The sequence below is a fragment of the Notothenia coriiceps genome, unplaced genomic scaffold (assembly GCF_000735185.1).
Source record: "Notothenia coriiceps isolate Sejong01 unplaced genomic scaffold, NC01 NC01_scaffold00000339, whole genome shotgun sequence".
Lineage (NCBI taxonomy): Eukaryota > Metazoa > Chordata > Actinopteri > Perciformes > Nototheniidae > Notothenia > Notothenia coriiceps.
In genome coordinates, this window is record NW_011333040.1 from 7,401,697 (window position 1) to 7,412,815 (window position 11,119).

The 11,119-nt window shown below is 45.0% G+C and overlaps 1 long non-coding RNA gene across 1 annotated transcript in view; it reads right to left on the reverse strand.

Moving 5' to 3' along the window:
- The window catches only part of LOC104944210 (uncharacterized), an 18,310-nt gene that overhangs the window by 4,099 nt on the left and 3,092 nt on the right, over positions 1 to 11,119 (reverse strand). The window contains exon 2 of the long non-coding RNA XR_798203.1: positions 4,195 to 4,198. This is a non-coding gene — a long non-coding RNA (uncharacterized lncRNA). The remainder of the gene's footprint in view (positions 1 to 4,194; positions 4,199 to 11,119) is intronic.

The following is an 11,119-nucleotide window of genomic DNA, read 5'->3' on the forward strand; positions in this document are numbered from 1 at the left end:
TTTTACTTGGGTGTTTAGGTGCCAAACGGCCATCATCTTTTATGGCAAAAGGGGTAACCAGCATATAATATGCAATGTGTTTACCTTTTGTTTTTATTTTTATCTACTTTAATATTACTGTCATTACCAACACATTGTGCATAATGCACTCTTAGCTACAACTTCCATTCCAACTTCAACATAATGTTTATTTGGTAGCCATGCTAACCTGAGGACAATCGAGGACAATGCTAAATGCTAATGAACCACAATTCTGTGAGGCAAAAAGACTCCACCTTTGATCGAAGACATTGAGGTAATCTACTCTTTATTCTTTGTGTGGTGTAACTTTTATTAAGGATCATTGGCCATATGAGTTGTACTTTGGTATATTTAATGGAGTAAATAAAAAATGTCTATCAGTTTTAATGTAATTTTGTGTTAATTACATGCAAGCTAGCTACAGGGGGGGGCAGTTAGCTCTGTTTGCTAGTCATCTCCTGCTAACATTAGTTATTTTGTCTAAGGTTCGCCTGTGTGCATGTTTTATGTCTTATTATAAGTGAGCATGTAGTGGGCTTGCAGATCTGCTATTTTTGGCAAGTTTCCCCTCTGAATGGATGCTAAGGTATTTATTTTTAATTTTATTTACTAGGTATATTTGTAACACTATCCTTATTCATCATTTGACTGTAGAAAACAAAAAGACTAATACATTATTTTGTGTTAAACCACTTTATATTTTCAGGCAATCTAGACCACTACCTGCCCCAGTATCCCGGCTCTCATAAGATGCTGCCCTCGCCCGTAGGCTCACGCCAGAGGAGCCGTAGCCTGGTCTTCGGTCTGGGTGCCAGCATCCACCAATGCGGATGGCATGATTACTGGGGCCAAACTGCCAAGTGGTCGTCAGATCTTGCGGTGCATGCTGTACAACTGTGATGTGCAACTACATGACAAGCGACCCGGGTATGAATGGAGCCTTGTCACGCTTCATGGCAGCCAAAGTAGTCCTGGAGCAGGTGGCGGCCATTTTACGCCAAGGCCAATATCCCAATGGTGAGCGATCGGGTGCGTGCAACAAGATGTGGGGAGCCTAGTTGACGTCAACAACAAGCTGCGGCGCATTCCACAGGCCAGGCGCTCCAGTAAGGCTACAGCTCGACAGGTGGATGCAATGGAGCGCAGGCTAGATTCAACATTCCCACTGTGGTCTCAAACGCAGAGGAGAAGATCCGCAATCCAGAGGACATTGCTTTCCTGGCTAAGCATGAAGGGAGACAGAGTGGCCACATTTGGCGCATTCGACGCCAAGTTGCAATCCAAGGTAAAGCGGCGACAGAAGCGTGAAGCTGGGGCAGCTGCCCGGCAGTCACACTTTACCAGTGAGCAGCAGGAAATGAAAGTGAAGTCCAGAATGGCGATGTTGGAGAGCGAAAGTGATGAGGATAGCGTTACAGATGAAATAGCCACTCTACCGGCTGAGAACACACCCCCTTGCAAGCATAAGAAGACTGGCACCACAGCCTTCATTCCACCCGACATCCTCAGCCGGCCAAGTCTCGTGTCACTGGCTACACGGTTGAAGATCACACCGATGCAGCAGGCTGCCTTCACGCGCGGGCTTGATCACAGAGTCGGGCGGCATTGTGCAAAATTAATTTCAGCATCCTACTACGCGACAGCAGATCGATAACGCCGCCAAGTTGCTGAGGTTGTCAATAAAGAACACCAGAAGCAGTGGACACCATCTCCCATGTGCACCCTGCACTGGGACCAGCAAGTTGACACCGACGCTCAGCAATGTGCGCCCAGTTGGAGGAGCGTTTGACAGTGGTGGTTGGAGATGCGGAGCAGCTCAAACTGCTTGGTGTGCCAGCATATACAAAGGGGAAAGACGGGGCGTGCGGCGAGATCATCGCCCGCCTGAACATGCAAGCTACTGCAGGACTGGTGCTGTGCCGACCAGGTTGTCAACATGGCATTTGACACCACTGCATCAAACACAGGTCATCTCACAGCAGCCTGCATTGCCATCCAGGTCTCACTTGATAGACCACTGCTTTGGTCGGGTGCCGGCATCACATTGGTGAGGTGCTCCTCAGCCACATCTTCACTAACCTCAAGGTGGGAGGCATCACGCTCACCCAGAGGTTACCTTGTTTAAGCGTCTGCAGGACAACTGGAACTTGTTGCCGCACAAATACAGTGGCCCATTGTCCGCTACATTACTGCCCAACGCCGAACAACCGTTCCTGGGCAAGTTACGTGCTGAACTCACTGGTGTCTGCTGCAGCAGTGATAGACTACAAGCGAGGCGACTACCATGAGTTTGTGCAGCTGTGCCTTGTCTATCTGGGTGCAGATGATGCAGCACAGACTCCAGTTAACTTCCAACGGCGGGAGCTCTGCACAAGGCACGCTGGATGGCCAAGCTCCTCTACACTCTCAAGCTGGCTTTGATGGAGCAGCATATCGCCTTGCTTCCCCAGGGCACCATCACCACACGGCAGCAGGTGCCGAAGATTCCGGGCGTTTGCCAACTTCATTACGCACATCTACGCAACATGGTGGCTGACCTGTGACACAGCCGTAGATGCCGCATGGAATGACCTCAAACTCTACCACAACTGTACACTTACAAGTCTGTTGACGAGGGCATTGCAACCTCGGCCATGAAAGCACTGGAGAGCACCTCCTGGTAACCTGACCGGTGAGATGCTGCCCCTGGCACTCTTCAGCAACAAGGTGCCAGCTGATGAGCGGCGTGCACTTGCGGATGCCATCTTGGAGCACAAGCCAGATGATTTTCCCATGCGAGCCCCACAGCAGCGCTTTGGCACTGGTTTCGGCAAGCCAAAGTTTCCAGTCCTCTCGCCGACCACCAGGTTGGCCGACCTCGCCAACCCAGACTGCTGTTTGGAATGCACCAGCTGCACATCGATCCAGCATTTCTCCTCACTCACTGTAGAGGATTGGGCTACCAGTGCATCATTCCAGGCAGGTGTGGTGAATGTGCGTGCAATCAACGTCGTGAATGACTGTGGCCGAGCGTGGAGTCAAACTCACATCAGACTTTGTGGCAGCAGCCAAGAGTGAGCCAACATCTGCAGAATGTGCTTCAAGCAGTTGAGCATGACCGCTGTGAACAGCCCAATCTTCGCCGCTGCAAGCGCAAGCTGAACACAGTGAAGGACTACACTAATGACATTGAATTGAATTGAATTGAATTGACTAGGACTACATTTTCAACCATTTTGCAGTGATGTTCAATACAAATGTCAACGTTTCTTCTTAAATAAACACATTTAGGTCCTTTCAAAAACATCTTCTCGATAACTATTTGTTGTATTTTTGAGAAATTGCCATGTTATGTTATCCATAAATGGGAGTTCTAAAAGCACCGAAAATGGCACTTTTTGGCAAAATGGCAAAATTTGACATGCTGCGTTGCGCCTCTAAATCTGAATGAAATTTCCTCAAACTTTGCACAAATCATTTGTATAGACATTGGAACAAAATGCAACACCTAACAGTTTGATATTTTGAGATAAATCTTTTGCATTGCATTTTGATGCACCCTAATCATTTACCGTGCTGCCCTTGGTGATTGTCCTTTATATCCCGGGCTTCTTTACACATAATTCTGTCAGTACAGTTGTTAGTTCAGTCTATCATCATGAGAAGCATCATACACAAGAGCGATGCTTGGGCTAAATTAACCGTCTTGAGGAAAACGCTGCAACTGTCAATCTCCAGTCTATCTATGTTCGCTTCATGACAGACTAACACAGAGAAAAAAACAATATCAAATGTAACATTTTATACTATATAGCGGAGATAGAAGGATCACATGCATTACTGGGGGAATTTTCTTACTGATATTATAGATATTCAGAAGTAGGGTAAGTCACCTGATCATTACGCTTAGTACATGTATTCGAAGAAGGGAGAGAGCATACCACATACAGAGATTATACAACTGTAAACAAGATAGAGAATTTGTGTATACAAATGAAGTATCTGATAGATCAACACAAGATATACAAGAACACATGGCCAGCGACACACAGAGTGAGAGACATATCTGAGGGGTCAGAGAAATGTACAACAACACAACACGAACAGCTGTAGAGATGGCAGATACATCTAGCGCAGACAAGCTTAGATCTGAGTGGATGCATTATGCGCTGATGTCTTATACACCACAGTGACTGATCTTTTGTTGCGAGAGAGTTTGATATGGTACAAGGTTCGTCAAATGTGTCAGTATTTAGAGTACGCGTCGCCATATCTGCGGCATGCTATATATCCATATCATGCGTCACTCACTTTTGCCCGAGACATAGAACTCGTCCGAGCTATATACGAGTGTCCTATAGAACCCACACTATGTATGAGATGTAACAATCATCAGCACATGTCAGGAATCTAATTTCGTCAACAACATATTGACTCCATCTACTGAGTACAGATTTGAGAGACAATTGTTCGATCTACCAGAACAAGAACGTCTCCAGCCAATAAACCAAGATAAACCTCACGTGTTCTGGACATTGTAGTAAGATGTTAACCTGAATACATTCAGTCATACAGAAATTGTGTTAGACATAACAGTACGATGCGAATGTCATATGTTCTGATTCATATGATAACAACTTGACATGTGATTCGCAGTCAGCGTGGTTTTTCTAGATCTCTGGTTCTGGAGTCAATTGAGTTGTCATGTTGTTTATCTGAGCAGTTGCAGGGTGGCTGGCATGTACCTGCGTGCGCAACGGCGGCACCAATGTAAATTCGCAGTCCATGAAAGAGGAGTCTGGAAGCTGGTGGTCATCTCTGGCTCGTCCGATGTATCGAAGGCAGGCGAATCTTTTCTGGCCAGATGTTACCTGCTGATGTACGGTCTGTATGTCGTGCCTTGCGTGCACCGTACGGAGGAGCTCGAAATAGTATATGCTGTGGCCCTTGGATAGTGCTCTAGAGCCTCCAGTGTACAGTTGCGAGTTGTGTGTCACGACGTTGTATGCTACGCCCGACCAGACGTAGAGCTGGTGGAGTGCACAGCGCTCCTGCACCCATCAGCAGACGGACACTACGCTGGAGGAGACACATCTATGTCTTGGAATAATGCCTTGAGTCCAGCGGAGATAAGCCAGTACCTCACCTAACAGACTCTGACACACAGCAAGTGGATTGTGAAGCATGTAATTTACTGGATCCGAGTGTAGGTGCCAGGCTTTAAGTGAACAGTATGCTACATATACCAGATCTCAGATGCGGTGGTTGAGAGATTGGTCTGCGTAGCACAACTCTTATGGAAAAGTATTTGCTGGACTTGATGTACCCGCATTCCTGTGTGTGTACGAAATGAATTGAGCTTGTCTCTAGAGGAGACCTGATGCAATATATGCATCAGTGTTAGTGGAGAGGAGAGAGCACACGTGCGTATTGGGAAAGTAGAATACCTCTTCTGGCTTGGCCACAGTATGATTAGACAGAGACTGAAAGTGCCACGCAGCAGTCTCTGCAAGCTGGGTACACACTTAATTATAGTGTTCTAGACAGAGTATGTCAAGTAGGTACAGCTCATCACTGACAAGTCGCATATTCTGCGAATCAGCTAGGTCACTGCCGTCACGCACCAGAGTGCTTACAATCGGAGCGACAGGCGGCGTCAACAATAGCACCGATCAGAACATAGCATTGTGTAAGTGTTAAGTCAAGGGGTTGTCTGTATTTATATTGATGAGTAGAGCGTCACTTTCTATTACGCAGCGCTACTCTTATACGAGCAGCTGCGTCAGTCAGTCCAGCCAGTCAGCGCGAGTATTGTATTGCAGCTGAAAACCATGCATGTGTATATAGGTCAGTATGGCACATACAACGCCAGACGATTTTTCAGAGTCAGACGTCGTGTTGTGTACGCAGTATATGTAGTTCGTGTCTCTCTTCTTGTTAGAAGCCCAAAGAGAGCGCCGATTATTGTCTGCGCCATCTATATCATGACCGCCAGTCTCTCATGAGAGTGTTATATAGAAAACATTTAGGACCTGTTGACCAGTTCGTCTTACTGAGGTGATGGCAGAGCGTGTCCGGAAGTCTGCGTAATGTTGAGACTGACTACACACTTCAGCGAGAGTCTCGTGTCTCGTGCTGGATCATCACATGGTCAGCGAGAACCACAGCACATCTGAGACTGACCACTCTAGACACATAACACCATCTAGACTTCTATAGTACAATATCCGCGCTTCGTCTTGTAGGTAAGAGCTTTCGTAATCAACTGTCAGTCGTGGCCATGTACACCTAGCATGTATGTCATGAACAATCGTGACTATGCGCCACTGAACTTTGTGTTGCATCTCACGCATGCTCTGTGACCTATCTTGCAGCTCTGTGAGGTCCTGGGGAGATGTAAGAGCGGGGCGCACGACTGTTTATGGTGTTGGTGTGGGTGTGAGTAGAGCGAAGCTAGTTCCGGATGTGTGTGGTGTATCGAGCAGACCGCCGCCTGAAATGACCTACAGATGGTCTGTGAGACATGAGCGTTCGTTGGGTGTCTTTGCCGTAGATGTCCGTCTCTCTATCTTTGAAGGAGATGGAGTGTGATCGCCTGTATGTGTGTTGTGTGCACTTCAAATAGCTGTGTGGATGTGGGTCTGTCATCTCGCGTGTACTCGAGACAGAGCTGTTGCGGCGTGAGTGGCGAGTGTGATTGTGTGTGATTCGGAGTGCTCTGCGTCTGCTGAGAGCCGAGACTGACATGAGCGCAGAGTGAGATTGAGGTGTGTCTGTGGAGAGAGCGAGAGTGTGCATATGGCGTGTGTGGTCGAGTGTCAACCTGTGTCGCGTATAGGTGTGTTTCTGAACATGGATGGCGCTGTAGACTCTCTCTGACTTGGAGACATCATTCTTTAGAAGTCTGCAAGCTGCTGGAGTTCTCGTCACGATGTGTGTGTGTTAGTATGTGTAGCTATGTCTGTAGTGTTGCTTGCTCCGATGTGTGAGCACCACGCATTTCACAGTCTAGTTGTCTGTGTATTGTGGTCTGCATGCGTCTCCAGTCGCGTGTACCTTGAGTGGTGTGTGTGTAGTTGAGCGATCCATCTGTCACAGAGAGTGCCTCGCTATGCATCTTCTAGATCTCGCGCCTCTAGGTGTGTCTATACTCTTATGTGTCTGAGCCTGCTTCGAGATCTGCGATTGGAGGTGTTTGTCTCTCACCTTTGAATGGTATGTATGTATTTGCGAATCTTGCTCCTGGTCGTGTGCAGTTCCGTTTCTGTTTCTATTCAGTACAGCACGGTCATATTCTCAGGGCGGCACGTGCGTGTGCGTGTGGTCTGCGTGCGTGTATGTGATGCCCGCTTGATCGTGACGCGCAGCGTATGATGGACAGCGACCAGTACAATTTCTGCTCTAGAGATAGATAGCTCTTGCGCTGCGACGATCCGTAGTAGTGTGCTTGAGGCTTAATATTTAAGTAGAATGTGGTGAGTGTGTGCTCAATGGCTTGTGTCAAAATTTAAAAGTGTGATGTTGATGTATTTTGTAGTATATCTAGAGTGCGAGTGTGTAGGTACAATGAGTGGATCAATGGTGTATAAGGAATGGTGTGTTCAGTGTGTTGTGGATGTGTGGACTGTGTATGTGGTAGACGTATGTGAGGTGGGATGTATGTGTGGTGTGTGTGTGTGTGTGTTGACTGTGTGTGTGAAGAGACAGAGAGTGTTGTGCATGTGTGATTCTGTGTAGTGTGTGTGACTAGTATGTCTGTGTGTGCGTATTAGTGTCAATTTGCATTATTGTGTGTGTCGGTTGTTTGTCTACTGTCCCTTCACTATACTAGACTTCCCTTCCGCTCTCCCACGTGTACGTGCTTCTTCGTCTGCGTAGTGTCTTCGACTTTGATAGTCATGTATATACTTGTTGCGTCTTTGCTGTACTTCCTTTGTTCGTCTCGTATATGAGACTGTCGTGTGTCTACAGTCGTGTCCTAGCTACTTGTAATCATATCTGTCTTTCTGTCTGTTCGCTGACACACTCGAGATGTATAAGGTATATTGTGTGTACACGCGTGTCGATATGCGCAGAGACATTAACTACTGTGTGTGTGTCTCTCGGATGTGTCTGTTTTTCCCTGCCGTTAAGTATGTGTCTGAGCGCCAGGTGTATGTTGTGTGTATGCGTGTAGCCTGGGTCGTTTGTGTGCTGAGATAGAGCTGTGAGTGAGTGATTCTACTGACTGAAGTGCGTGATTGGACGGAGAGAGTGTAGGTCCTCTGATGATTGAGAGTGGGGACTGTTGAATATTGGTGTGTCTAGTGGAGCGTACTTGGCGATCCATGGTGTGTCCAGTGTGGTCTGTAAGGCTGTATTTGTGTGTGTGTCTTTGCTTGAGATATAGACTGTGTCATGTGTGAGGTTTTCTGTGGGTATGATAACGTCCGTGTGTGCATTAAGGTGTGAATGTGGATGATCGTAACTGTCGACTGTCGTGTGTGTGTCTCATCTTGTGTGGTGTGTGTGTGTGTGTTTGTGTGCATGAGAGAGAGAGATCGTTGACGAGACAGAGATAAATGTAGGGAACTTACGACAGACACTCTCTGTAGAGTGTCTCTGCATCACTCGTGCCCTATGTAAGTGTGTACCAAGTCTGTCATGGACGCATGTATTGACGACATAGAGCGGTCGTGACAAGGCGAGTCCTTTCAGACAGGGTATTCGGTGTGTTCATTATGTTAGGGATGTAAATACTGTTGATGAGACGAGCGTTAGGTATTCTCGTGTATCGCAGCGCGGCGAGATCTCTGGACTCTCCTGAGACAGCGTGTGTCTGTTCAGTGTCGAGCCCTGTATCTATGCTATGTGAGTCTCGTGTATATCAGCGCATCTTGCGTACACGGTTCGTTCACACAAGAAGCAGTGTGACTGCGTGATGTATGAGAGGCGAGCAACTGATTTTGTGTGTCAGCTGTGTGTTCCACTCGACAGTGTGTGTTACATAGAGTGTGTGTAGTGTGTGTGTCATCAGTGTGTACTGTGAGAAGTGAGTGAGTGAGTGGAGAGAGAGAGTGTGTGTGTCTGAGTGTTGAGTGTGTGTATGTCGCTTGAATTGTGAGCGTATGTATGTATGTGTCTGTGTGTGTGTATGTGTGTGTGGCTGTGTGTTTATATACAGTGTATATAATGGTATGTGTGTGTTCTGTGTGTGTGTGGTACTTGTGTGAGTGCTCTGTATAGATGAGAATAGAGGAAAGATTTATATAGTGGTTACAAAATTATACCCTTTAGTAATAATAAAATTTTAAAAAAAATAGCCTAAAAGCATCCATTCAGAAGTTGGGATAACTTCGCAAAAATATAGCAGATGCTGCTAAGCTACAATGGCTCACTTTATAATTTAAAGTAACTAAAAGCTATAGGCCAAACACGAGGCGTAATAAACCTAAAGACAAATAACTAATGTTATGACAGGAATGACTAGCAAAAAGCAGTGAAAGCTAATACGCCTGCATGTAATTTATAAATAGTCTACAAAATTAGGCAATAACAACTGAATATGACATTTTTTTTTATTTTTAACTACATTAAAATATACCAAAGTAACAACTTCATATGGGCAATGGAATGCCTATAATTAATAAAGGTATCTACGCCAACCACAAAGGAATAAGAGTTAATATTTATTTAAAGCTACTATAGTCAAAATGTCTCACAGAATGCAATGAGGCTGGAGTTCCTTTTTTTGAGAGCAGTACACAGAAATATTTTTTATTTGTTCCAATTAGCATTGAAGCATCTTGTCGCTTCGATTGTCTCAGGTTATAGCCATGGGCTTTACCCTAAATATAAACATTAATGCTTGAATAGTTTGAAAATGGAAGTTGTAAGCTAGAAGTTGGAGGCATTATGGCACTATATTGTTATGTTGGAATGATAACAGTAATATATTATAAAGTAGAATATAAATAAATAAACAAAAGGATAAAACACATGGCATAATATTAATACTACTATTAGCTGGTTACTACCCCTATTTGGCCATAAAAGAATGATGGCCTAGTATTGCACCTCTAAATATCACCTATCAATATTGTAAAAAATATATTTTCTGCATACGTTATTTATATACATATAAACATGAAAATTTGAGAAGCATTTTTTTTATCCCTTAACAGATCAGCTAGTTCTAAAAGATGATTTTTTTCTTTGATGCAGCCTATAGCGCCGGTAAATAGTGTTTAGTCCGCCAATGATATACACGGTTTTTTTAGAACCTTCAATAGTTTGGACCCGTAAAGATGAGTCTTATGAAAATGTATCGGAAAAAAGGGTCTTAAAAAAGGTCTTTAAAGGTATTTAATATAAATGATACTTCAGGATTTCTCCTGCATATACTCTTACTTGTTCACGAGCCAAACATAACTTCTAAAAACTATCTGCTCGGTCCGCTATCTTGCGTAGTTTAAAAAGTGTTTTATTAAAATCTGCATTGAGGCACGCATATTATTTGTTCAGTATTGTACTTTTGGCTTATAAGTTAAGTCGATCCATGAAGGCCTCAATGACAGTAAATTGTTACGTATAGCTTGGTGTTGATATCGCTTGAGAAGTGAGACAGAGGCTAGTTAGTTGTGAGCCACTGCGATGGATGAGATATTAGAGCCAACTGGTGGTAATTGGTATGAGCACGGCATGTGATTGAGACCAAGTGGGTGGTGGGTACACACAAGTTTGTTGTTCATCATTTCTACAATTACAAAGGACTTGCGCTTATACAGAATTTGAGTAAAACATCGCTATCTTTTATAGTCTATATATTACCAAGATTCCAGGGTGTTTCAAGCACACCAAAGGAAAGCATAGGAACCGGCTTAAGGAAGACGAGATAGAGGAAACCTCAGTTTGTTGTACCTTTGTTAATGGAAATAAAACGTGCACCCAAACTGGAGGCTTGTTTCTCTGTCTGGACTTGGATTGATCATTGCGCCTGCGTAAGATCCCGCTACCTAGTGCCTCAGAGCGGCTGTATTATTTATAGAGTAATTCTCTGTTTTAGTTCCTATATGAATTTTGGCCGCTACCATGAGTGGTCCTCCAGTGTCAGGACCTTCATGTGCGTCTTGTCCCATGT